Here is a 27,289-nt window from a genome sequence, read left to right on the forward strand (position 1 = left end):
TTAATTTGCATACAAAAACAGTATTGAGATGATGTTTTTTGATAACACATTGTAAAACGGTTCGTTTTCAGTCATTGCACAAGCAATTACAACCGATAAACGGTTGCTTCCTTTCGACATGTAAAGATACAAATCACTGACAGTGGTGTTTATGTATTTCAGACAGTATCTATTTACTTGCGATCTTCAACACATCACGAACAGTAGTAGGGAGTTGATAATAGGAATTATAAGAAATCAAAGTAAATGACAAACTTGTATCGTAAGAGTGGCATGAACGTCAGACACTAGTTAAGCGGTAGGATATCAAATACATACTGAAAGTATGTTTATGAGAGACGGAACAATTTTGTCAAAAACTACCTATTTTGTCATGCTTCATAAAGTAAATACGTCATCATGTCGAATAACAAGTTGTTAATATATAAATTGAGCATATTAATAAATGCATTTAATAACAATAATTGTAATGCACATAAAAAACGCCTAAAAATTATACCCAAAAATCAAACAAACATTTTGGTGACTTCTTGCAACAAGACAACAAAAAAATTACCACGCGTAGTTACATGATGCTTGCAAAAAAAGTAATCAAGTGCAGTTTTTAATGTTATTCCTATATGAATAATAACAGAAATGGTTAAATTCCAACATAAAAGCAGTTTTAATAGATGAATAAAAGTGCAGTTACAAAAGTTGGCTTTGTTATTATTATAGCTTGAAAAGAACTGATCAAAATTAGCCGAAACTTTAAAGTCAGTCGATTATCTCAGAATCATTTTGTTAGTTAATGGCAGTAAGCCGTCGAAATGCTGTAGAAATTAAATAAATGATTAGTGGTAAAAACGTGCCTAATGAACAAGATAAAGAAAGGTTCAGAGAATAATGACGCACGAGTGTATGAAAAGAGTAAGGGACGTCCCAGGAAGACGTGGCACACGATCAAGCAAATCGATTCATGTCCGTCGTGCCTGGATTCGAAATTACAGAAGATTATGTATGAAGACAAAAGTGCATGGAGAAAAGGTCTGATGGTTTGCTATAATCAAATACAGGGTCCGTCACGAAAACCGCATGGTTTTTGATCGGCCGAGTGGGTGGCCTCAGAGAGTGGGAGTAGCCTTGATGTGTCTGTTAGAGTGGGAAGTTAGAGCACATTGGTGCCATTCCTATCGAAATTTTGGTAGATCTACCGATATTCGAAGAAAATCTACCGGAATTTGTGAAAAAAAAAAAAAACTATCGTTTCAACTGCCCACACCGCTCGTAATTCAATGGCTGTCTCACGGGATCAGCCTTATCTCCAGATAAATATGTCAATATTAACTGGTCTCCTCGTTCCTCTGATCTAATCGTTTGTGACTTATTTTTGTGGGGATATCTTAAGTCCCGAGTAAATGTTGACAAGCCAGACTGCCTTGTCGCAAGACGAAAATCCAGGAAGAAATCGTTCGGATTCCTTTTCAGAAGTTAATTGACACTACTCAAAGTTTTCGGGACCGGCTACAATCAACCATAAATGTAAATGGCCAACATCTGAGCGATAACGAGATGATCTTCAAAACATAAACTGACAACAAAAAATTCCCAACTTACAATATGTTTTATCATAAATAAACACTTTTTAAAGCAAAACTGACCAAGTACATCTCATTTGAAAACCATGCAATTCCATGTGACGGACCCTGAATTATCGACAAATTCGTTTGTCGCCAAAGCACAACATGATTGACCAAACAACTTTACGGCCAATGGGAGTCGCTGATACAAAAAAAAATGTGGTTACCAAAATCTATGGATTTAAAAACATGTAGGTATCGAACAATGTGGTACACATAATAGTCATATTTGAGGTTCGATTTATGAGCCAAGCATATCGGATCACTGCCCGATGCGAGACCGCCGGTCACCTTCGACCCATTCGTTGATTTTGTTCGCGGTCGGAAGGATTCGGGCGACATTGACAGCCACCACACCCCCCTTCCTACTTCCAGCAAAAATATTGTACACTGATGTTGCAACGAGTGTAACACAAGGTACCGAATTGGTCATTGGTTTATTTTATAATACCATAAGTTTAGAAGCAATTTCGTAGTTGTTATTCTCCACCATCAATTATTTTAGGTGCTAATGTCTTTACACACAAATGTATATTGGGTTAATTTAACCGGAATTTTAATATGAGCTCATTTCGTCGCTCCCCAATTATTTTAAGTATGCTGAACCCAACTACATTTTTACCTTATCGTGTTTAGCAAATTTGCACCTTTGTGGTAATAAATCTATTTTGGGGAAAAAATATTGTAAAATTCGCCTTACGAATTATGATTCAAAATATTTACCTGTCGAATGATCCAAGTCAACCGAAATAAGATGATAAAAATTGTTCAATAATATTTGTGTCAAATATTTTTTGTAAGTAGGTGGGCAGGTTGAGTAGGTACATGTGTTTTACATATAAATCTACCGACAGGTAACCACTTGGCCGAGATACTATGTTTTACAGAGTGTTTGGTAATCGATAAATATCTTTATCTTTAAAAAAATTAAGATAAACATTCCCGGTTTACGACTCACCAGACAATATTTTTATCAATACCACTTCTATAATCAAATACAAAAAATGTTGCTTGTTCAATGATAGAGAGAACTTATTTAGCAGAGAAACGATGCATTAATAATATTAATGTTTTATAATAAAAATTATAAACGAATTATAATTCCTATTATAATTAATTATATAATTATATAATTGTTTAAAATATGTCGTTGGTGATTGATTGTTCACGTGCATAAGTAAAGTTTTTACATATACTATTAGAATAAGGTTGAAATTGCTTTGTTGCGTTACAATAATTCTAAGGAAAAAAAAAACAAAATAAATACTTTCCGACCAAAATTTGAAAACCAGTATCATATTTGCCGATTATAATTGTATTATTATTATTGAAAACTAAGAAAAAAGCTAGTCATAAGCAGGAGAGATAAAAATTATATTAAATTTAATATTTTTTAATTTATAAACTTACAGAACAGTATACTTACTAAACTTGTACTATTTAATGTTAAACATTCTCTCCGTCACTAAGAAATGAATTATTGGTATAGCTGACCGCCCTGCTTTGTTATCAACATTAAAATGCGTAAACCTATAGATAAATTCCAGAATTAATAATAATTTCAATTTAATCTACATCATCCAAAATGCAAAATAATTTTAAAAAATTTAGCGTCGTTTTTGTGAAAAATGAACAAAGATGTAACTACAATTTGTTGAGGCCGTCTCGTTACAGTTATCTTTAAATTCATCAATTTTGTGATTCGACTACCAAACCCCCTGTAAGCCGCCTCTCTAGGAACCGGTTATTCACGTTTAGAGCGTATTTACACTGTACCACGCGCACGGTGGAAAATAACGAACGGATCTGCGGGTTTGAATGTTTTTTAGTATGGCCGGCCACAATAGCAATAAATAATCAGTGACTCACGAGGCAGTGAGCTGGTAGGAAGGTACTACGATAATACCCAGGTTTGTATTTTATATGTGTAGTTTTGTGGGTAGGTACCTACTCACTACACAGTTAGGCTTACTATACAGATGAAAACAATTAAATTGTATGTAGGTGTCATGTACGTAAAAGCATTCTTTCCCATTGTTTGAAGGTTGGTCGACGGAAATCGGAAATGTTATTTCAGTATTTTTTTCTTATTTTGTTTAACATAAAGCGGTTTTTTCAAGGCTGTGGTGTTGACTTTATTTTTCAACCAGCGAATGTTTTAAAAACGACCTATTCTTGTGGAGAATATTGCAAGGGTTTATTTTTACTGTAAAAAATAAATCCTTTAAATATAACTATTAAAGGTTATATCCGGTTACTTGAATTTATGACATGTAATGGTATTTCCATGTTTAATAAAATGGTGGCAAATAAAAAATGTGTTCTTAGAAAGCAATCACTTTGTGGTTAAAACGTTTTAATTTGTTTCACTGTTACACACTGTTTACATATACAGGTACTTAACGACTACTAATTTATTATTAACTTGCTGACAAACTTTAAAAAAAGAACGTATAACTAATTTTCGATTAGTACTTACCTAAAGTACTTACCTAAATACTTAGCTATGCTGATGACACAGTTTTACTTTTCAAATCTAAGGATTGGAATAATGTATACAACACAGCGAATTTGGGAATGTCGCAAGTGAAAACATGGCTAGACTCAAACACACTTACACTTAACATATCAAAGACAAAATTCACAACATACAGTATAAATAGCACGGGACAGCCAAAAAACAACACAAACACAATAAAAATACACGAATGTTTAAACACCAACATCTGCGATTGCCCTCCTCTAGAAAAAACAGAACAAATAAAGTATCTAGGAATCGTAATTGGCCATAACCTTAGATGGATACCTCACATCAAACAAATCACAAATAAACTTCTAAAAACAATACACATTTTCCTAAATATAAGAAACATATATAAAATAAAACAATTGAAAACAATATATTATGCACTCTGCCATTCAATAATAGAATATGGAATTATTGCTTGAGGAGGAGCAACAAACTCGGCTATCAATTACATAGAAACCGCACAGAAAACAATTTTAAAGGTAATACTAAAAAAACATAGACTGACTGATACAGACCAAATATTCAACAGCTGTGACGTACTAGATATACGCCAATTATACGTTAAAACACTACTAAACTACATTTTTGACAAAAAAAATTTCAACATACACAAAATAACACTAACAGACCAGTTAGACAAGCGTACAAAGAAAACATAAAAAACTCCGACAGTAAAGTAAGGCTTTGGACAAAGACACTAACAATACCGTGCTATAAAAGCTTTCAACAGTGTAAAACTTGAAATTAAAATTGAAGAAAGTAAAAATAAATTCACACACAAAATTACAAAATGGATTAAAGAACAAAAAAGACAATATTACCAAAATGTCATAGCATAAATTAAAAATAAAACCTACACGTAACAACACACAAAACCAATATAAACACACATCACTCACAAACACACAAAATTATTTTCAATGTATTATTATTTAATTTTAAATATATTATTATGTATTACGTATTTTTAATTTTAAATGTATTATTTTCTCTTTAAATGTATTATGTAGATTTTATTTTCATATTATAAAATGAAGGCCTCAGCACGGGCAAGCCACCCAGTGAGGCCTACATTACTGGAAAACTTAAAATGTAAAAAATATTGTACCAAATAAAAAATAAAAATAAAAAGTATAATAGTTGAAACGATCACTCGGAAGTATTAAACGTTAATGTATAAAACTGACTCTACTATCCTGAATTCGTCCTAGATTTGGATTTTTAAATTTTACAAAAAATATGCATTCGTTTTAAGTGTTGTTAGTTTGACAGTTAAAAGTTGACATTTTAAAGCATCACAGCTCATGGTGGAAATGACATTTCGAACGAAAAATAATTACGTTGACTTTCACATTTTAGACAGAAAAAGCAACGCAAATATCATGATGGTAGAGTTATTAAATCGGGTCTACGGAAACAAAATGTTTTCAAAACATCTGACAAAAATAAAAATATTGGCGCAGGACCACAATGTTATTATGACATATTACATCATATTTCACCAGCAGAATAATACCTTTAGGAATCCGTTCTACCCACTGAACAGACAAACCTTAGAAGCGTGATCTATACCGAATTGAAAGAAAACGTTTGTGACAGAGTTACATATTAAGATCTTTTGACACCTCAGAAAGGCCAATAAAATTTATTATCTACTCAAGAATCATTATTAATTATAACAGACCTTGTTGTATTGCAGAGTCCATCGTCACCACTATTAAGTTCCTTGTACCCACAAGGAAAACAAGACAAAATGTAACATTCTTCTGCAATACATAACCAACTATCAGACACACTCACTAACCAATAGGATAATCCCTTGAGAAGTCCATCTGGGCGTAAAAAAAAAATTAATATCGATATAAATGTTTTAACAATGTCAATAACACCAAAGGGATAAATAAACCTGACTGACGGGCACACGGACACGCCCAAAACACAAATCTATATTTTTTCTTCGGTGGTTTTACGTAAACAGGTTTATCAAAGATTAAAAATATGATCTAATTTTATTAGTCATCTAAATAGGGTTATAATTTCATGAATAATTTGATTCAATGGAAATCACTTATTGGCATTAGCATGAGTAATATTAAGTGTTGTGATAAACCCCATTAATCTAAGCTTTTGACATAAAATATGAATATAATATATTATATGATGGTCTAAATGGTTGACGCATTTAGGCGCCTTGGGGTTTTTTGGTAGCCACCAAGGTGACACAAACAATGGGTACCTTTTAAGTGGCTGCTATTAACCTACAAAATCTTACAAGATTGTATTTGTATAAGATCGTACTAGCAACTTTAACTGCACAAAAATATGATACCCTATAAGTGTATTAACAAAATAAAAAAAACTTTTCTCTGTGCAGAAACCGGCGATCTTTTTGGTAAGCGGATTGCAAGTATCATGACAACGACGTCAAGTATCATTCATGCTGTCCTTACTGCTGTACAGTCTTCGGAGCAAAGACAAGTGTCATGCAATCCTTACTGCTTTACGGCAATGCAATCCTTTCTGCTTTTGGAGCAAAGACGTCAAATGTCATGCTGTCCTTGCCGCTGTACAGTCTTCGGAGCAGAGACGTCAAGCGTTATGCTGTCATAAGTTCCTAAGTGCTGTACAGTCCTTGGAGCATAAACATCAGTATAATGCTGTACTTTTTTTTTTTTTTTTATAGTGAATACCTCACAAGAGTCCCAACTGCTCCCGTCTGGAGCCAGTGAGACTATGGCATCCCCAATTGGGCGATGTTGTGAGGCTGAAGGTAAGTGGGGAAGGGAAAGAGGAAGGTGGGGAAGTACCTGGCTATTCAGATCTAGTCACTAAACACGGCTAAAGCCATTTGGAGCAACGTTATAATTCTGAATGGTGGTCTTACACCAGGGCGATACTGGTAGTATCTTCCACTCTGGAACGTGCCGCAAATATACTATATATTATTTAATTAATTAATTGTGAAATAACACAAATTAATTAAATAAAATTTATTTGCGCACGCCGGGTTCGAACCCGCGACCTTCGGAATGGTAGTCCAATGCGTTACCACTGGACTATGCCGGCCGTCGTACTGCCAGTATATCAACGGGAATGGGCATTGAAGGAACATGCGTCATTCATTCCATCGGCACCGGTGCACACTGGGAAACAACTCCGTATACGAACGGGTCGCTTTCACGACTTATTCTTGTATTCAACAGGTCGGCAATGGAATAATTTGCCGGTCATGTGTTTCAACTGTTGTTTGGCATTAATTTAACATGGTAATGGATTAAATATATTTAAAACATGATAAATGAACGACTATGTGGACAACCGCTACTTAATCCGTCAGTTCACTATTAAAATCAATGCCGAAATATCGGATATTATTTTTCATAAAAAATATAACACAACTTGAAGGTTAGTCACTACACAAGGTCAAAAAACCAATCAATTTTTTTTAAGTGAAAAAAATATTTAAAAAAAAAACAAGGTGTATTTTTAAGGCTTGAATATGTTTACTTTAAAAAACAATGGTAATCTAGATTTAGTTTTTTTATGTGGTTAATATTAGGTATCTACCTAAATCAATGTCGCAAAGGTTAATGGATTGAATCATTCAACAAATATTAATGCTAACGTTTTTCATGCTCATTAATTATTCATATTAACAACAGTAGGCACAAAATTGGTATTTACCTTAAAAGTTTTTCGTTGGTGTGTCCTTGCCTCAACTTCCCCTGAAAAAATAAAAGTATATTTTAATTAATATTTGGAATTAAAAATATATTAAAAAAATAATAATTCAGATGTACAAAACGACATTTACTTCAGAATTGTGTAAAAATGAAGACATGGGTCCTACAGACAGGAAGATAAAGTAATATAATTATTATGAATACACATTAATAACACATACACTTGAGGATCGAAGAAGGATAAGCGTCCTATTTGTAAATTCGGAGTTCAACTGTTGCGAACTTCTGAGTCTAGTCAGAATAAGAGTACCCACTCGACACACTAGGCATAATGAACTATTTGAACCACCGCTCTCAAATTATCAAGCAAACTCGGTAGTTTTTTTAATTTTTTTTAAATTTATTTAGGAAACAAACATATTTAGCATAAACAGCAATTATTTACAATATTAGACCATTAATTTTCCATTGATCTAATCTTAAATTCAATATTTGCACCTATACAATATATTTATAAATGACAAAGAAATTATAAGGAATTACAAAATGTTATAAAACAATTTAAGACAGTTAGTAGTAATACAGTTTTCGCATGATTATAATAAAAACAATAAAATAAACTAAGATGATAGGATTATTTCACAAAATAAAAAATGAAGTTATCAGTTTAGTAAGTTGCATTTCATATGTTTTCAAGTTACAGTTGAAAATGTGTACATCTCTAGAGGCATTGTGAGTTTTACAGATACGTCCTATTAAAGAGTTTTGCGCATATTTGGCTTTACAGTGTGGTGTTCTAAATAAGTCGTTCGATCTGGTGTCGTGTTCAGGGCAACGAAATGCAATATCGCCTACATTTTTTAGCAAACGAATATACAAATTATATCGACATTTTTAACATAACAAATTCGACGGTTAAATCTATTACCGACGGCTAAACAATTTTTTCATGTCAAAATATTATTTATGATAATTATTTTTTTTCAATTTTCAACCGTTGTAATGTAAGTAATTGTTTTAAGCAAACGTTGTTTATTAGTAATCCTCGATTTAAAAAATTAAACCACTACCAGTAACTAATCCCATCAACATCCACCATGGGCGTACCAGAGTAAATAAAATAAATATTTTAACATCATCACATCACCAGGATAGGGTGTATTTTATGACACTATCATCACAAGTATTAATAATGGGTGTGGGACTTTTCAGCAACAATTACAGTGACTGATGAGGAATTTGGATCTGAAAGATACTTTCATAAAAATAACCTACTAATAATAAACTTGAAGCGTTGTCCGGTAAAACCCAAGAAAAAACAGAAAACCATTCTAGGCATTTCGTAATCTAAAGATTAAAACAGCATTAGTCGTTTACGGTTTAACGAAAAAAAACACTTCACAACCGTTAAAAGGTGTTGGTTGCGCATTTGTAAATTTCTAATTAGAATTATTACTAATAAAAATATCTTTAACTGGCTGCGTAAAATCTGGCAACATATCCGTTTGGCAGACTGGCGCATGCGCCCGAAGCACTATGCTCGTGTTTCTCCCGAGAAAATAACAGCTTTCATTTTTGATTTGTAATGTGTGATTTAAAACATGCTTTCGTTAACAATTTCTATTCTAATGACCAATTCACTATTATATTCGTATAATTCAAGATATTTAATATTATTTGTGTAATTTTAATCCATTCGGTCAGTTTTAATCCATTAATAATGTCATTTGTGTGGATAGAAAGGAGGTAGGGTAAGGAAGTTTGGGAAGTAATCGGGCTTTTGGATCTGGCCACCACACTAAAATGTTTTGAATGCTTTTTTCTGGGTGTATTGAAAAAAGGCTTCAGTCTAAACTAATGCTGGGTCTAGAAGGTAGCCAATGTTGGCCAGCACCCAGGGTGGCACTTCTCGGGGCGGCAAAATGGGCGTTACAATATTCTTACTAAATCTAATATTATTGTGATATCGGTCAAAGCTAGCATTACCCCATCCATAAATAAATCCTACAGCCATAACTACATCATTTAACGAACATATAAAAAAAAAAACACATATTCTAAATTTGAATTTTCCCTTTCTCAAGAGCGTGTGTTATTAGAGAAAGTGCAGTATGTTTTCTTTATAATTTATTCCAAAGTAATAAGTATAACATGAAAATCTCGCTCATTCGGAATACAACCCAAATATGCGAAATGTATAATACCTACTACAGCGTGCCAGACTTAACTTTGCAGTCGGCTAATATAAATATAAAGGAAAGAACTACTTTTAAAAGCATAGATTTGTATTTAGTCTACGAAATCTGCACTATTGACGCCACAGACTGCAAAGGTGTGTCTTTTACTAGTACATTGGAACTCAAAACTAATAATAATTCAGTTATCACGCAATATTCTCGCAAGGTTGAGCAGGAATTACCGCTAGATTCAGTTTTATGTATTTTCAGCTACTTCCTAATGCACTTTTATCTCATTCTGACACCTTATTATTATTGATTATACCGGATCCGCTTTTTATAAATATAAATATAAAACACAATAGTTCGCTGTGTACGTACACTCGGAACATATATATTTTTTATTTAATAAATATTTACACGATGATGCAGTACATTTTCTTTTGACCATCACACTAGGCTTATGCCCGTGGTGTGGTAGTCATACATAAAATACGTCATTAATAAAATATAATAATAAACAGATAAAAAGTAATAATATGAAAATAAGAAAATCTAAGATAAAACATATAAGAATAAATAAAACGAAATGGAAATATATAAATTAAAAGTAAGGTGAGAAATAAGGAAAAATTATATTTTGAAGGAGATAGAACTAAAGGTTGAAATAAAAATTGTAGGTATTCTGCTACAAGAGTACATGTTTAGAATTCGTGCCATGTAAGAAATTGGAAAAAAGGTGTGATAGAGTAAGTAATTTTTATATATATATATTTTTTTTTTTTAATAGTTTTAAGAGTTTAAGGAGTCTTTGTAGAAAACTCGTCGCCTTTCAAATAACCAATGTTTTTGTCGGGCAGTAAAAAGGGAGTTAGAATTATACGACTTTATGTCGGTCCTCAATGCATTATATATTTTCGGAGCGATGAACCAGAATTGGCGTTGAGCGAATGAGGTATTCGTTTTAGGAACCAAGCAACCCAGGTTTGATGAAAAACGCGTTTGTACTGGATGTTGTGGAGCCACTAGTAGGTTATTTTTCCGTATATAACATACTGGACTATAAGGACTGCAGGCCTTTAACGAATGAATTGATAGATATCCTATCAAATTATCAGTAAAACACGGGCGTATATGAGAATGTCGAAACATGTGTTCAAAAAAATACTAATATTTTCCCATTTCATCATTACATAATAGCAGGATAAGCGCAGCTATCGTGTCCGGATATATTATGAAACAACGAATAGTCATATAATAGTTAGGAAATGGAATGCTATCACGTTTTTAACAGGATTTTATTAAATCAGACCTACTAATTTTTCTCCGCGGAGGAAGTACTAAGTTGGAGGTTCAAGTGTCCGAGAAATCAACTGACAGAGGGATCAACTGTCAGGGGATCGATCGTCGGGATCTACTTTTCGGGATCAAGCATCATGGAATCGTCTATAGTACAAGTATGCTTACCCTGTAGTGACAAATGAAAGAATTAAAAAAATTAAAATTCTCCGACTTAATATTTATGTTCAAAATCGTAAATGGTAGTATAGGCAGCCCTAATTTACTTAAACCTCAAAGAATTTCATGTACTTGCGCGAGCTACTCGTTCCAAAATAATGTTTAAATGTTTCAATACCGGGGTTGAGCATTGAAAATACTCACTTATACCTAAATTACATGAAGTTAGTAATAGATAAGCAGATGTGGCGGATCTATTTAACTGCAAGAAGGCTATACTATAATATATTTTCAATAAATATTAATTAAACCTAGAAAGTCTACTTAGAAGTTTTGAGTGTACCTGCATCTCTTACTTTAATATCATTATAGAGTTTCTGATCATTTTATACTTTCTGATGTCATTGTATTTGATTTATTGTTTATGGTATATTTATACCGTTGTTATTAAATAAATAAAATCAACCGACACCCTTTAAGGCGATGCACTACGTCGTGTAATATTTTAAATTGAGCCGCTATCAATAACATCCCTCACATTGATGGTGATAAGGTTTAAATTCCCGCTTAACACCATCCGCCTGTTTTGATTTATGCAAGAAAAAAACATGGCCAAAAAGTGACTTTTATTTTACTTTGTGGATGTTCAGGCAAAAATATTTAATTTTTTCCGATCATTTTATAAATAACTTAATTTTCCACATTATAAAATAAAATAATAACCGGAAATGGATTCGTAAGGAGGAGATTTTGAACTTTAAAGCAGTTTTCATGGACCTTATGCATTATTTTTAAGGGCTTATAAAAAGACTTATCTAAAAAGACTTATCTCGATTATTTCAAAGGCCAAGATGTATTCTACTCGTAGTATCTGAAACATAGAAAGGCGACCAAATTTTCAAACCAAAAACACATGATTTTGCATTACTACGTAGTGCATCGCCTTAAGTACATAAAGAAACAAAGCTATATGAAAAGCATTCGTACAAAATCAAATATTCCAATAATAGTTGCATTTTTTGGAAATCAATAATAAATAATAATGATTCTTATCACATTAATTATAATGCCGATGAATGTATATTACACAACCGCATTCAATAATAATTAAACTGTTGGTATGTATCACAATAGCAATTTGAATAATAAAGTAGCACAGCGAAACACTTACAGCTGTTTGTTATGCCTAAATTGCGGATGTTATTTGCTGATAGTGCAATCATAACCTTTTTAGTCAACTTCATGTATTATGGGTCTCCTAACCTAACCTAAACCTGTAGTTTTCAAACTGTCGATTACATACTTCCGTATTTTGAGTATTTCAAGTAAGGATGTGGAGAATTTCGGCAAGATATTGAACTTGCAAGGTTAAGTGAATGCGCCTTCAAGTTTTATTATTAGAAACAAACATATATTTTTTTAAATATTCAAATTTTGAAATCAAACATAAAAAGTTTTAAAAATGGCTCACTTTACGTTTTTTCGTCTAAACACTGATTAAAAATTACTATTCAAAGCAAATCCCAGTTCTCGATGTCATTGAACTGGAGTTACACAGAGACACATCACCGAAATTATTATTTTTAATAATTTTATTTATTACCAAATTTTCACTGTTGTAACCAAAATATTTTACACAACCAAATCTTTTTTATACTTTACATTATTAACGCAATTGGAAATCTTCACGTCTTCCGTCATTTTGTCATTTATGTAGCTTTCTATCTCTGACCTCCTTCAATCAAATGTGTTTATTTTACGTTCATACGACACCAGTGTTATTACTTGCTGCGTAACCGTTCAGTCATTCGACTGTCCAATGACAAAATAATGCAGTTGGCAATTGACCACGCAGAAAGACGTGGTAATGATTTCTAAATCTGAAAATCAGCACCGTGACCACATGATTATAACGCAAGCGATCTACAACTTCGGAATTGGCTTGAATAGCTAGAGAACATTATAGACACCCAATGGACAAGTCCAAAGTCATGGTATTTGAAAGAAAGATACAAAAACACTGTGTAACATGGTGAGATGTAGATGCTGTGAAGGACAACCATTTAGAATCGAATCCTTGCGTTGCTTGAAATGGCAATAGCCGTGTTTAGTGACCAGCTCTGAATAGCCAGGTACCTTTCCAACGTTTCTCTACCACTTCTTCTTCTCCTCCCCATTACCGCTAATTTATATTAAAAAATCTCTACAAATTCTTTGAAAATCGATTAAAAACGGGATTCCAGATCGTTTCCTGAAAAACTTTTAGTGAATTTCAAATATATTAGAACACGAGTTCATGCACCTGCATTTGCCTTGATAATATAGACTGACGATATGCGGAAATATTAAGACTTTTATGAACACGTGTTCCGACATCGTGATAATACATTTGTATTTTACTAAAAGATTATTAGGAAACCTATCAATTCATTCGTTAAAGATCTGTATGATGATACATAATCACGGATTATGAATAATTTGAAGAGATTAATAATAATAATAATAATATTTAGATGATTTGTATAGCGCCGTTTATGGGAAAAATCACCTCAAAGGCGCTGAGGGAATTATACATATACATATCACAATTTTATATTTAAAAAAATATACAGAATAATAATAAAATATGATTGGTTCTCCAAATAGTTATTATTATAAAAATATGTTGCTCAGTGACTGTAGTTGTTTAAATATCACTATCAAGAAAAACACTTATAATTCTTGATAAATTAGCAATATATTTAATATTAGGGATTTTTCTTCAAAATTGATGGCACCGATGAAAAAAATTTACACTCGAACTAACAAACATCCTTTGACGTCACTATACAAAAATAGCATTTTTGACTTGGAAACACTCGTAATTTAAAAACAATCCAACCTTTATAATTAACTACTTATGCTAGATTCGATGGTTAAATTAAAATTCCACCATAAAAATAGTATCACGCCAATCAAAAAATGGCAAACAAATTAGATTTCAGAGTGTAAATTTAATAAGATAAAAATTTGCATGCAAATGACTCTTACCTACGTAAGTGACGTATTATTTGATGAGCGTTATATAATTTTATAGCACCTCCTTAATATATGGAAATTATAAGGTATTTTTAACATAATTTATGTCGAAGCTGCGCGCATACGAATAGCTATAATCACTGTAATATGGGCATACGTGGGAAGTTGAGATACTACGTAAAACCTTGAACGCTTGGGATGTTCCTGAATGTTGAATATCTTCTTACTAGCCACTGAGAGCTCCTTTTAAAACTCGCTTTCTGAAAGCGTTGTAAAAATAACTGTATGTCACTATTAACAAATTATTTACTTGATCTCAGACAATGTACAGAAATTGGTGATAATATTAGTAACCCAGAATCTGTGAGACATGGGGTTCCACAAGGAACAGTTATCGGTCGGTTATTGTTCCTAATTTATATCAATGACTTATGTAATATTCAAACTCGGGAAAACTGTTCTCGTATGCTGATGATACTGCAATCACAGTCCATGGTAAATCTTGGAAAGAAGTCTCTGAAAATGCAGGTAAGTGCACATCCATCGTCAAAGAATGGCTCAACCAAAACCTTCTAACTCTGAACTGTGAAAAAACTATTTATATTCCATTATATAATAACAAAAGGGCGGCACCCTTAACTCACCTAAATATAAGGTTTCACAACAATACTTGCAACCCGGTTTCGTGTTCTAACTGTGTACAAATGAATTCGCGGAACACAGTTAAATACCTAGGAATTATAATAGACAGCTAACTAAAATGGACAAATCACATAGAAAAGCTTGTAAATAAACTTAGGTATTTAACATTGGTGCAATCATCAATATCTTGTGGAATACTTAGATGGGGGGTATTTATAATACTTACATTACGCCACTAGAAATAACTCAAAAATTAATTCTAAAAATAATGTTGCATGAAGATTTTTCCTACCCCTCCTTGCAATTATTCCAAGAAGCTGAACTCTTAGATATAAGAAAAATTTACTGTAAGCAATGTCTGAAATATATATTTTCACGAAATGTATACATTACAAAAAACGAAAATCGCTCCAGCAGTAGAGTAAATAATGCATTTGAGGTTCCCCCATGCAAAACTAGGCTTGCACAGAGACATGCTTCTTTCATTGCGCCAAAAATTACAATGCACTCTATCAGACTAGAAATTAGATGTAAAAATATATCGTCTTACAGCGTATACTAAAAGATTTATAAATATTTTCTTAATATTTTAAAACATAATGTTATAATTTATAATCTTAACCGCATAATTAAGCATAAGTATGCCTACCTTAATCGCATAATTAAAGATAAGTATACCCACGAACTGGCGATGCCTATGTGGGATTTTTTGATATTGTACATATATGCATACTATTGTACTATATTTTTTGTTTAATTGTATATTTCTTTTTATTTATCTTATATCTACATATAAGATAAAAAATATATAGTTCTTTCTTTTTTACTTAATATAAAATTTATATATTTATATGTATGTAACAAAAAATTTATTAATAAATAAAATAAAACTGTATGATTTCAAGTTGTTTTAATATGTTTTCTGCTGAAATTAAAAACTGTGCCCAAAATAAACAGTTGGTGAACTTACTGAAGGAATCAATTTGTACTAGCTTACAATGATATATTATTCTGAAGACTTTTAAAATTGTTATTTATGTTTTTCATAATTTTATTTTGGTATATTTTTGTAATTTTTTGTTTTCTTTTATACATATAATTGTAAAAATGTAACTGTATATTGTAACGTCAAAGAATTGTGCATGTTTGGATTGCCACGGTAGTACCTGATTATTGTTTTGGTTGAGAGTTTTTCGGGTGGCTGCCCTGCGATCGGTTTGACGGGCGAGCAAAAATTACGCGGGTAGATAGATTGGGGAACAATACGCGGGAGGACGATTCCGCGGTGCGCGTGGCGTTAGGCGAGAAGAAAGATGGAGATTGAGATTATTAAAAAAAGATCACGCGGATACCATGTAGGTACCGATCCTTCGGAGAATTTCAGTGTAAATTTACAAAACACAAAAGAGACGTTTTGACTCCTGCGCGAATTAGCCGGTTCTTAAAGTTCGAGTGTGGTTGTTCAGTGAGATTGAAATGTGGAAGGATACAGCTTTTCCGTGTAGACTAAAATTATTACCAAACATAAAATAAATGTTTTGACTCCTGTGTGAGATCGTCCTGTTCTTTGTTCGAAGTGTTGTTGTTTGAAGAGATTAAAATACACAATCAGTTATTTGGATTAAAAAATGGTTTTATTTGTGAGTGGTTTTGAAGGGTAATTCCTTGGAGACTATACTGGATTACCAAGCATGCTGTCGAGGTGACGCAAAGATGAAGCATCATTGTCCCTTTAAACGTTCAATGGATGCTGATTAATTGAGGATGGCTTCGCGCACTCCACCCCACGAATCTCTACCCGGAGCTAACTCAAACGGATTTCGCGGAGACCTGTCGTCCTGCTCACCGCTGGCGGACTCTCCAAACACCTTCAGACATGACAACATGATCAAGGTTCTTCAATGCTTTTACACATTATGTCTTCTTGCCTTAGTCCCATAATAGCCCTGGTGATTGACAAGGGTCCATGCTCATCAGACGCTCATCAGACGTGACATCAGACGTGACATCAGACGTGACAATATTCAATAGAATAAGATTTATAATGTAATGAACCCGTTAACAAACTGCTAAAAAGCAGTTTATCGGGACTTTTTTGTGTGTAATATATAATTTTAAAAATTTTTTTAAAAAGGCCATCTGTGAACACGTAGAATATAACGAGCGTCGCGTTTAACCTTAAGTAGATATAAGTAGGGGCATCCGAGGAAAAGTTGGCATGATAAAGTGGCACACATTTTAAAAGAAGGTCACAAAGTACAAAACGAGAGAGATAGAGAGAAATATACATGAAACAAGTACAAAAGACAAGGAGAGATTATAAAAATATCTTATTTTTTGCATGTAGACAGATTTTCAAGATCAAACTTTATCAAAAGTACAACGAAAAAAAATTCTTTTTCGGCTAAATATCAGCTCAGCATCATTATTTTATTATAAAGGGCCAATACGAGTGGGGTCAAAAGTACCAAATCAATTAATAACCCTATGAAACCTTCGTCGACTTCGTTTATTTGGGCATTCACTAGAAAAGGGTTTTGTAACATTAATCAATTGCATTATAACATCATTTTCGATATAATAGGTTGATACACAAGTTTGTCCAAAGAAACAAATGACTGTTGGTACGTACCACGATGTGTGGCAGTGAGACATGGATTTTTTTGTATGTTTTTATTTAGTTATTAATAATTTAATTTTTATATCTAGTAAAAAACCTTTTAACAACCTATTTCTATGAAATTAAGAACACTTTACAATACATCTAAAACTAATTCTTTATAGTTTTTAGGCATAACCCACGAAAAGCAGTAAGGCTTTTAGCTTCTTTAACATATGTCGGTAGTTCATTAAAAATCTGGCAGAAGAAGGAAGAAAGAAGACTGAATGTTGTAGAAATGAGATCCCTGATGCGTATTTATGGTAAAACCATGTATGATCGTGTGAGGAATTAGGAGATCCGCAAAGAATGCAAGGCTGATGTAAGCGTAATGAGTAAGATTAAGAAAGGGATGCTCAATTGATTTGGGCATGTAGAAAGAATGAACTAAGAAAGGAATGTAAGGAGAATATATGACGCAAATGTGAATGTTAGAAGAAGTCTGGGTCGCCCGAGGAAGACATGGCACGATCAAGTGAATCAGATACTTGAGTCGGGCCATGTCAGAATAATCGAATAAGTTAAATAAAATAATAGCGAGCAGAATACCAACGGCAAAACGATAATTCAGCAGATCCTTTCGTAGTCATTTGGTTCATAGGAGTTCGACTATTTTTTTTCTATTCCCGCATTAGAATATTGCACAAGGACCTGATTTCCTTTTCTAATCTACTGCTAAATGGTGTCAAAAATAAAAACAAACAAAAATATCGTAAAATAAGTCACCTCCAAACGTTTACGACTGAGGTCGACCCTAATCGACACGAAAGGAATCGATTTTACGTTATAATACCTTACGAAATATGCGGGCTAGCTAAGTTACTGTGGCCATTCGTATGGCTTGATAAGAAAGAATCACTGGCGAAAACAGAAAACCATTGTTCTTTCCCGTGACAGAAATCGTAAATTAAAAATATTAATTATTCCTTCCTAACTTCCTTCTGCTTGCCTCTTCTCGGCTCTTCTTGTGTATTTTTGGGTATTCTTGATTCTTCTTTCCTCCTGTTGGATCTTCTTGTATATTTTTGGCTTTTCTTGACTATCCTCCTGTTGATCTTCTTGTCTATTTTTAGTTCTTATTGATTCTTCTTTCCTCCTGTTGGATCTTCTTGTATATTTTTGGCTTTTCTTGACTATCTTCCTGTTGATCTTCTTGTCTATTTTTAGTTCTTATTGATTCTTCTTTCCTCCTGTTGGATCTTCTTGTCTATTTTTGGTTCTTATTGATTCTTCTTTCCTCCTGTTGGATCTTCTTGTCTATTTTTGGCTCTTCTTGATTTTTCTTTCCTTCTGTTGGGTCTTCTTGTTTATTTGTGGCTCTTCTTTCCTTCTGTTGGATCTTCTTGTCTCTTCTGCGCCTTACTTGAAGTAAGAAAACAGAACACGCGGAATTAAAACGTACATCATGGTCTATACTCTAAAATAGAATATTAAGCATGACACCATTGTAACATTCTGAAGGACACAAGACATAGATGGGCTAGACAGCTAGAAATAGTGGCAGATGACGGGGCATCGAAAATCATGACCAAATGTGTGCCCCAGTGGAAGCAACCAAGAGGCAGGACGAGGAAGAGGTGGATCAAATAAAAGTTTTTTTTTTGTATAATTTTCTATTAAATTTCAATAGTTTGTATTATTATTATGTTGTCTTATTAGAGGTACAGTCAAAGGGTAGAAATGATTTCATTTTTGCTTTACTACACATGTACAAACTGATAAAATATGAACTGTCGATTTACCAGAAAAAAAAGAGGGCACAAAATGTATTATTTTAGGAAAAAACATGCAAGTTATACTTTAAAATATAAAAAATAATTATTGGTTTGCACCTGTTCCTCTGTACCCCTGTACCTCTGTATATATGCAATACTAAATTAACACAAAAACTTTTATCGTATTTGTATGCTTTTATTGAAATAATTGAGTTTGTATAAGGACCAAACTATGTATTAATTCATTTTTTATGCGAAACCGCAAAGTCCAAACTGCTCCCGACCGGCTGGAGCCAGTGAGATTTTGGCATCCCCAATTGGGGTATGTCGTGAGGCTGAAGGTAGTGGGGAGGGGAAGGAGATGGAGGAGGGTAAGGTGCAGAAGTACCTGGCTATTCTGATCTGGTCACCAAACACGGCATTTCAACCAAAGTTTCAATTCATGTACCGTATGTTCAGACGCAAACAAACATTTCAACCATAATGGTACAAATACATTTGCGAACCGAATCGCGAGCCGAGTCACAAATTACGGAATAGGAAAGGTGCAACTGCAAGCGGCGTTTCGCGCCCTTTGCGGTTTCTTCGTTTCTTTCCTATAAGTTGAGGTTCCGCTCGGCAGTTAGGCTCGCGTATGTATACGTATCAACATGCAAAAGTTGTTTTTTCCTAAAATAATGAAATTAGCGCTTTCTCTAAACGAGCAGATTAACTATAATTTAAAGTCGACGCTTAAATGAACTTATAATTAAATTTGAATAAATCGTTACAAATAACTGTACTTATGTCATTGTATAAACGTAACACGAATCATTTTAAGAGCATTTCAAATCTTAATTTTCAACGCTGTCCGAAAATACATTCCAAGGTAAAGCACTTCACTAGTTAAACGTCCGTAATAAACTAATAAAAAAATAATTCTGAAACAAAGCCAAGCTCTTTGATAATGATATTGTCCAATGAAGCGAAGCAATTATTTTAGTATTATGTGCAGAATTCAAAACTAAAGTAAGAGGTATATTAACATAGATTTGTTTGTAATCCCGCGTACCCAATTTCTATATTAAAATATTAATTAACACATAATTTTTTAAATCATCTTAATGTCAACCATAATTTATTCACAAATTGTGCATAGGAAAGGAATAAATAACTATTACGTCACCTCTAAATGAGCAGGTAACCTCTGATAACTCCGTCGTAATCTCTCTCCCTCTCCTTCTCACAAACCAATGTAGCAGAAAAATAGAGGTACGCAATACAGAATGCTAGTAAACGTAAAAGTTAACGATGTTTGGGATAACCGAATGCTCTGAACAGATTGTCTCTAGAAGTGTCATCTAGGCATACTGAATAGATAAAATACACAATTTCAAATATGAGTGCCTAGCCACAGACTTAGTACCTTTTGGTTCAGTGTTATGTACCAACGCATCTAGCTATTAATAGCACTTTGAACTCTAAAATAAGTTGACATTATTTATCCGCTGTATATCACAATGCATATATTATGTACACAATACAATGTCAACATTATATTGTAAAAATCTATTATTTCAGTCAACTTTGTTATAACCGATAGAAATATATTTAAATGTTGTTGTGACAGACTATTTGAATGATTATTTAAAAACAATAATTGATATTACATCTGGCACACATGCACGCCCGCAACACCATCTAACGGTTAATCTAGTCAGTGACCGAATGGCTTATTATGACGTCACCTTCCCAAACGTGAGGAATGTGCCGATTGTGAAACTGGCACTATGCAATGCATACATTACATAGTATGTGGGACGTATGATGTTTGCATTACATTACTGCTGCTAATGCAAGTAATAATGGCGCTGTACGAATTTATGATTCTCTGATATTAAATAATATGATTTTTTTCTAAATCAGACGCAATCAATAATTTTCCTCTTATTATGAACGTCAAGTGCGTAAAATTTCACCAAGAAGTTGTTAATCAATTTAGAATTAACGGCATAAGTGCCATTTACATACATGAGAGTTATTGACAGTAATAGTGCAATATAGAAGAACAAAGAAAAGATAAATATAACATAACAATGTCCTAGCGCACACAAGTGTTAAGGCGATGCACTACGTCGTGTAATATTTTAAATTGAGCCGCTATCAATAACAACCCTTACGTACATGGCGATAAGGTTTAAATTCCCGCTTAACACCATCCGCCTGTTTTGATTTATGCAAGAAATAAACATGGCCAAAAAAAGCCTTTTATTTTATTTTGTGGATGTTCAGGCATAAATATTTAATTTTTTTCGATCATTTTATAAATAATTTAATTTTCCACATTATACAATAAAATCATAACCGAAATTGGTTCATAAGTAGGAGATTTTGAACTTTAAAGCAGTTTTCATAGGCTTTATACATTATTTTTTTTTGAGCTTATAAAAAGACTTATCTAAAAATACTCGATTATTTCAAAGGCCAAGATGTATTCTACTCGCAGAATTTAATTAAAGCATCTGAAACATTTCTATGCGACTAAATTTCCAAACCAAAAACACACGATTTTGCATTACTACGTAGTGCATCGCCTTAATACGGGTTTGTGACGTGGCTAAACCGGCGGCAGGAAAGTTTCGAAAGATACAGAGTAGGCCCCAAGGGGGTACTGAAAGTATCTTCCACTCTGGATCGTGCCGCAAGTAGAATTAATAAATTGTGAAATAACACAAATTCATTACATAAAACATTCCCCTAGTCTTTTTGAATGGTGAGATTCTGAAAACAGTAGAAACCACAAAATATCTAGGACATGTCATCAACAACAAGTTAACTGGTGAAGATATTGACAGGCAGAGGCGTGTACTGAGTATAAAATGTAACATGCTCAGTAGAAGATTTCGGCTCTGTAGTCCACGAGTGAAAAGGACGCTCTTCTTAGCCTTTTGCACCACCATGTACACATGCGAGCTCTGGGCTAATTTCAAGAAAAGAACAATGGAAAGGCTTCGGGTGCAATATAACAACGCTTACCGATTGATGTTCGGACTCTCCAGGCACTGCAGTGCCTCCTCGATGTTTACAGAAGGAAGAGTTCCAGGATTTACAGCTCTGTTAAGAACCAGGATTGCAGGACTGAGGGAAAGGATAAACTATTCCAGAAACATTATTATCATAGAATTCCGTCTGACTTCAGGATCGAGCATTGAAGACCATTGGAGAAAGATACTTGCTACCACAATCTTAGATCCGATGGATTCCCGTGCTTCTCTGCTTTAATTCAATTTCATTTTCAATTTAATTTTTAATTTTTTAATCTATTTTATTTATTTTACTATATGTAAATACTTTCTGTACTTATATCCTCTCTGGGATGTGTGGGATTGCACTAACCTCCCCACATCCTGGAATAAAGAATTTATTATTATTAAATGAAATTTACTCGCGTACGCCTGGTTTTGAACCCGCGACCTTCGAATTGCTAGTAGAGAGCCTTACACCTCGGACACGGAGTCAATCAATATATTTATTTTTAAAGACAGAAACATTCCGGCTAAAAATATCGTGATCATGGATATCTGAATTCCAGTTAGAAGAAGGTTGAAGGTTTGTTTAGATAATCTATTTACATCAGTATCGAAGGTTGAATAAGATCATCGACAAAATATAACAAGTTAACAGTTCATAACGTATCATAACTTTGCCATGCAAATTAGCCTCTCCTAAACTCCTCCCAAATAATGTATTTCAGTGGCTTACTCACCATAGACAAATAAAAATTAGTCAGAAACAATAACGCGTAATGTATGTAGATATTAAATACTAGATTATGGAGTCGATATAATGGCTGTAAAACCGTCGACGACTGGAAATAATAATTGCTGAAACTGAAATTAAACCATGGCCAAAACACAAAAACTGGGTTTTACCAATGATGAATGAAGGTAAGTAGATGTGTTACATTTTTTTACATGAAAATCCGTTTCACGTGTTTAAATTTCGAGGTGGCGTCAATGCCATTAGAGGCATACACCGTTGATAGCCCCGCTGTAATCCAAAGTATTTTTGTAAACGTAACGGAAAAAAATACAGCATAAAATTAACATAATGTTTCAGATAAAAACTTTTCATGATATTATGTAATGAAGTATGGTCTAGTTTGCATCGTCCTAATCATTCATCAAAAGGGGGAAAGCTATCAGCTAACCACACTATAATATTCTCCAATTAAAACGTTTTAAATTTATTAAAAAAACTTTGTATCACAGGACATCTACTTTAAAATATCTTTAAAACTTAAGAATATTACTGTATACATCTCATTTCGAAAAATTCTGAATAAAGCCCGGGGAATTCAGCTTGTTTATTTTTTTTACATTAACCCCACAAAGGAGTCATCTTTGGGGATGCTGTGTGGAGAGTCTTTTTTAAGGAAAGGAAGGAGAGGATATAAAGTATATAAAACTAACTAACATAACATAAAACTTTCATAGTTGGAGCGTGTCTTCCACAGTCATATTATTATAAAACGCATAAGATAGATACTTCTACACGATCAATCGGCCCAGTTTCAGTCAACAAATAATGACAGGTTATCAGATTTTGCAGAAATATCAAAATGTGACCCAAACCAACGTTTGGTTATACTCTGACCTTTAAATTCCAAGAAGGTAAGTAAGTACCTACGGTTTCTGCTACTGCCGTTGTGGCCTCTCTATCTGAACGAAGAAAATGAGTTAAGAGGAAACTAAAAGCCAAAAATGTCTATATTCTTGGTATACCTTACATTGTAGGTAATAGCCATTAAAATCGCTTGTCAAACGGATTCTAGAGACGTTCGATTTCAAGCACAAAACTAGTTTTTATTTATTTTGTAAATATTTTTATAATAAAGCAAAAAAGTTAATCAAGCGAAACTGTAACAGATAATATTAGCAGTAATAATGTTTTTTTAAGTTGTTTCCTTTACGCGTTCATATATTTCTATTGAAAAAATATTTTATTTAGTAGTTTACATTTTTTATTGAGCAATTTTTTTTTATTTGTATTCTACTCAAGCGAAACGATAGGAAAAACTTCAATTTATCTAAAGCATATTTTTGGTATTCATAATGTACAGCAATTCGTTATAAAGATTAATCAAAATAGTGATTTGGCATTAAGCTTCGCCTTAAAAAGGGGATTGCAGACCGTATCCTGTTAAACTTTTAGTACATACCTAATAAATCGGAACACATGTCAATGCAACTGCATTTGTGCTGAGAATATACTTTGCGAAAGTATTTTAATTTTTAAGAACACGTATTTATTAGGAAACTTATTCATTCATCCGTTAAAGACCTGCAATCCCGTTTTTAACCAGATTTGAAGAGATTATAAATGTATTTGATTCACTTTATTATGCAATGTATTCTTTGGGCGACCCCAACATAACCTTTCTCTATCTTACTATAGGTAATGTATTATAAGCAAGAGCACTTCTGTAACCTCTCTTTTCCTCCCATAAACAAGCATGCAAAAGAAAAACAGGCGACAACGGTACTCTAAGTGTAATAATTATTTTTTATTTATGCACTTGATAATAATTATAAATTATAACATTACAAGTTATACCTAACTAAACACATTAATTTCGGTAGTTGATGCGTAGGTATCTAGGTAATGTGAAATATGCATGCGCAATGCGTAACATTATTATGTACAATGTATTTATAATTGTCAAAATTATATGACATACGATACTTACTCGTACTTAAGAGGGAACCAAAAATATTTTATGAATTCTTACCATTATTATTGTATATTATGTATATACTCTCTATAATATATGTGGGATTAACCTCCTTACATTCTGGAGTAAAGAAATTATTATCTGTTCAAATGCTTAGTTCATATCAGGGCGTGAGCAAGTACATTTTATTTGATTAATTTGTGTTATTTTACAATTTATTCATTGAAAATAATATGTAATATATAATTCAGAATTTAAACGATTCATAAAATGGCTTTAGCCGTGTTTGATGACCAGATATGAATAGCCAGGTACTCCCCTACCCTCCTCTTACCCATCTCCTTCTCTGCCCACTACCTTCAGCCTCACAACATACCAACTGGGGATGCAGTAATCTGATTGACTCAAGACAATTGGGATCAGTTGGACTCTTACGTTACTAACTCTTGACAGGCTAAGATGTCAAACAAAACATCTGTAACCAAGTGGGTCTTCCGACGACCTCATGCATTTTTCTGTCTTATGGGCTTTTAAACTATAGAAATCCCAATTATTAATGGCAACTTATGTATTTGCGCAGAAATACCTAAAATACTAAAATGATATGTCAAGTATAAGATAATATAAGGAGGATAGTAATTTTGGGTACTACCTACTCCCCCACTTGGCTGCGGGGTAACTAAGAAGATGCACAGTGAACACACTTCAGCAGTCCATTCATAAACATATTCTCAGAACTAGCGATGGTTCATACATAATTGTGTCGTAATTTTTCAAGTTTACTAACCTTAGAAAATTAATACACATTACTAAAGTTCGAAGAGTATATTTCTTCTTTTGGAATAACAATGATCGTGTGGTATTTTTTATTTAATAATTACTTTAAGCTACACAAATCCTACAATAATAATATCCCGTGATATTCACGGGTGTCTTCCCTAGTTTGTTATAAAATTACCGTTGATGCATTTTTTAGTACGTAGTGCCATATATATCACACAATGAAGTGCGTAAGGTTATAATTATACCTCATGCTTATCAATTAGTTTCTCACGCTATTTTCACTTCCCAATGGAATATTTTGTAGGACAACAAAAAACGCTCTCACGAAGGAGATTAACACGGAGATTTAAGCAAAAAAAATAAATAATATTATCATGTATTTTGTCACCAACTGTAGGTACATTTATTATAGGTAGGTATTTATATTTACAGAATCATCAAGGGGATTTTTTTAAAGATAAGTTGTGTAGGTATATGTTGACATTCCACTTATGTAACCGAAATAAATATACAACATAGTTTTCAGTGACAGGACTATACTAATAAGTTTTCAAAAAGAAGAAGATTACTCAAGATGGTTTTAAAGGGAAATGAAAATACGAATGACAGAGGGAGCGCGCTAATATTTATTTATTTATTTATTTAACGCCCAGAGGGCTTTTACATGGTTGGTAGTATAATTTTAATTTGACAGATACTTTGAAACATAAAAAATAAGAATAAAATTACATTTGATAAAAGCTATGCAACAAGTCATACAAACACAAGAAACAAAAACAGAAAATTACAGCTATTTGTAGGTTTACATGATGTGTTTAGGAATAACGATTTACAATTAATATTTACAATCAATATCACCAAAATGTCATGGCATAAAATAAAAATAAAACCTACACGTAACACACAAAACCAATATAAACACACATCACTCACAAACACACAAGATCATATTTTAAATGAATTATTTTCCGTTTAAATGTATTATGTAGATTATATTTTCATATTATAAAATGAAGGCCTCAGCATGGGCAAGCCACCCAGTGAGGCCTACATTACTGGAAAACTTTGAATGTAAAAAATATTGTACCAAATAAAATAAAAATAAATAAATAAATAGGCCTGAATGTATGTTGAGAAAATATTTAATAAAGCACGCCTTATTTAAAATGGTTCAATGATACTCAACACAGTGACAATTCAACAAACTAAAGTGATATCAAGTCATTAGAAACGATGAAAAAATACAAAATTTTAACCTAACCTAACCTACTTAACCCAGTTAATAAAGTTTT

At 32.9% G+C, this 27,289-nt stretch overlaps 1 protein-coding gene and 1 long non-coding RNA gene across 2 annotated transcripts in view; both read right to left on the minus strand.

The window, feature by feature from the left end:
* The window catches only part of LOC149411987 (uncharacterized), a 143,402-nt gene that overhangs the window by 78,315 nt on the left and 37,798 nt on the right, over nucleotides 1-27,289 (minus strand). The window lies entirely within an intron of this gene.
* Nucleotides 1-27,289, minus strand: part of LOC149411986 (ferric reductase 1-like) — a 114,490-nt gene that overhangs the window by 78,315 nt on the left and 8,886 nt on the right. Inside the window, exon 2 of the mRNA XM_089646467.1 lies at nucleotides 7,834-7,874. The gene's annotated coding sequence lies outside the window, so the exon portion shown is untranslated. The remainder of the gene's footprint in view (nucleotides 1-7,833; nucleotides 7,875-27,289) is intronic.

Source organism: Hesperophylax consimilis, chromosome 24, assembly GCF_061612785.1.
Source record: "Hesperophylax consimilis isolate HC1 chromosome 24, BYU_Hcon_1.0, whole genome shotgun sequence".
Lineage (NCBI taxonomy): Eukaryota > Metazoa > Arthropoda > Insecta > Trichoptera > Limnephilidae > Hesperophylax > Hesperophylax consimilis.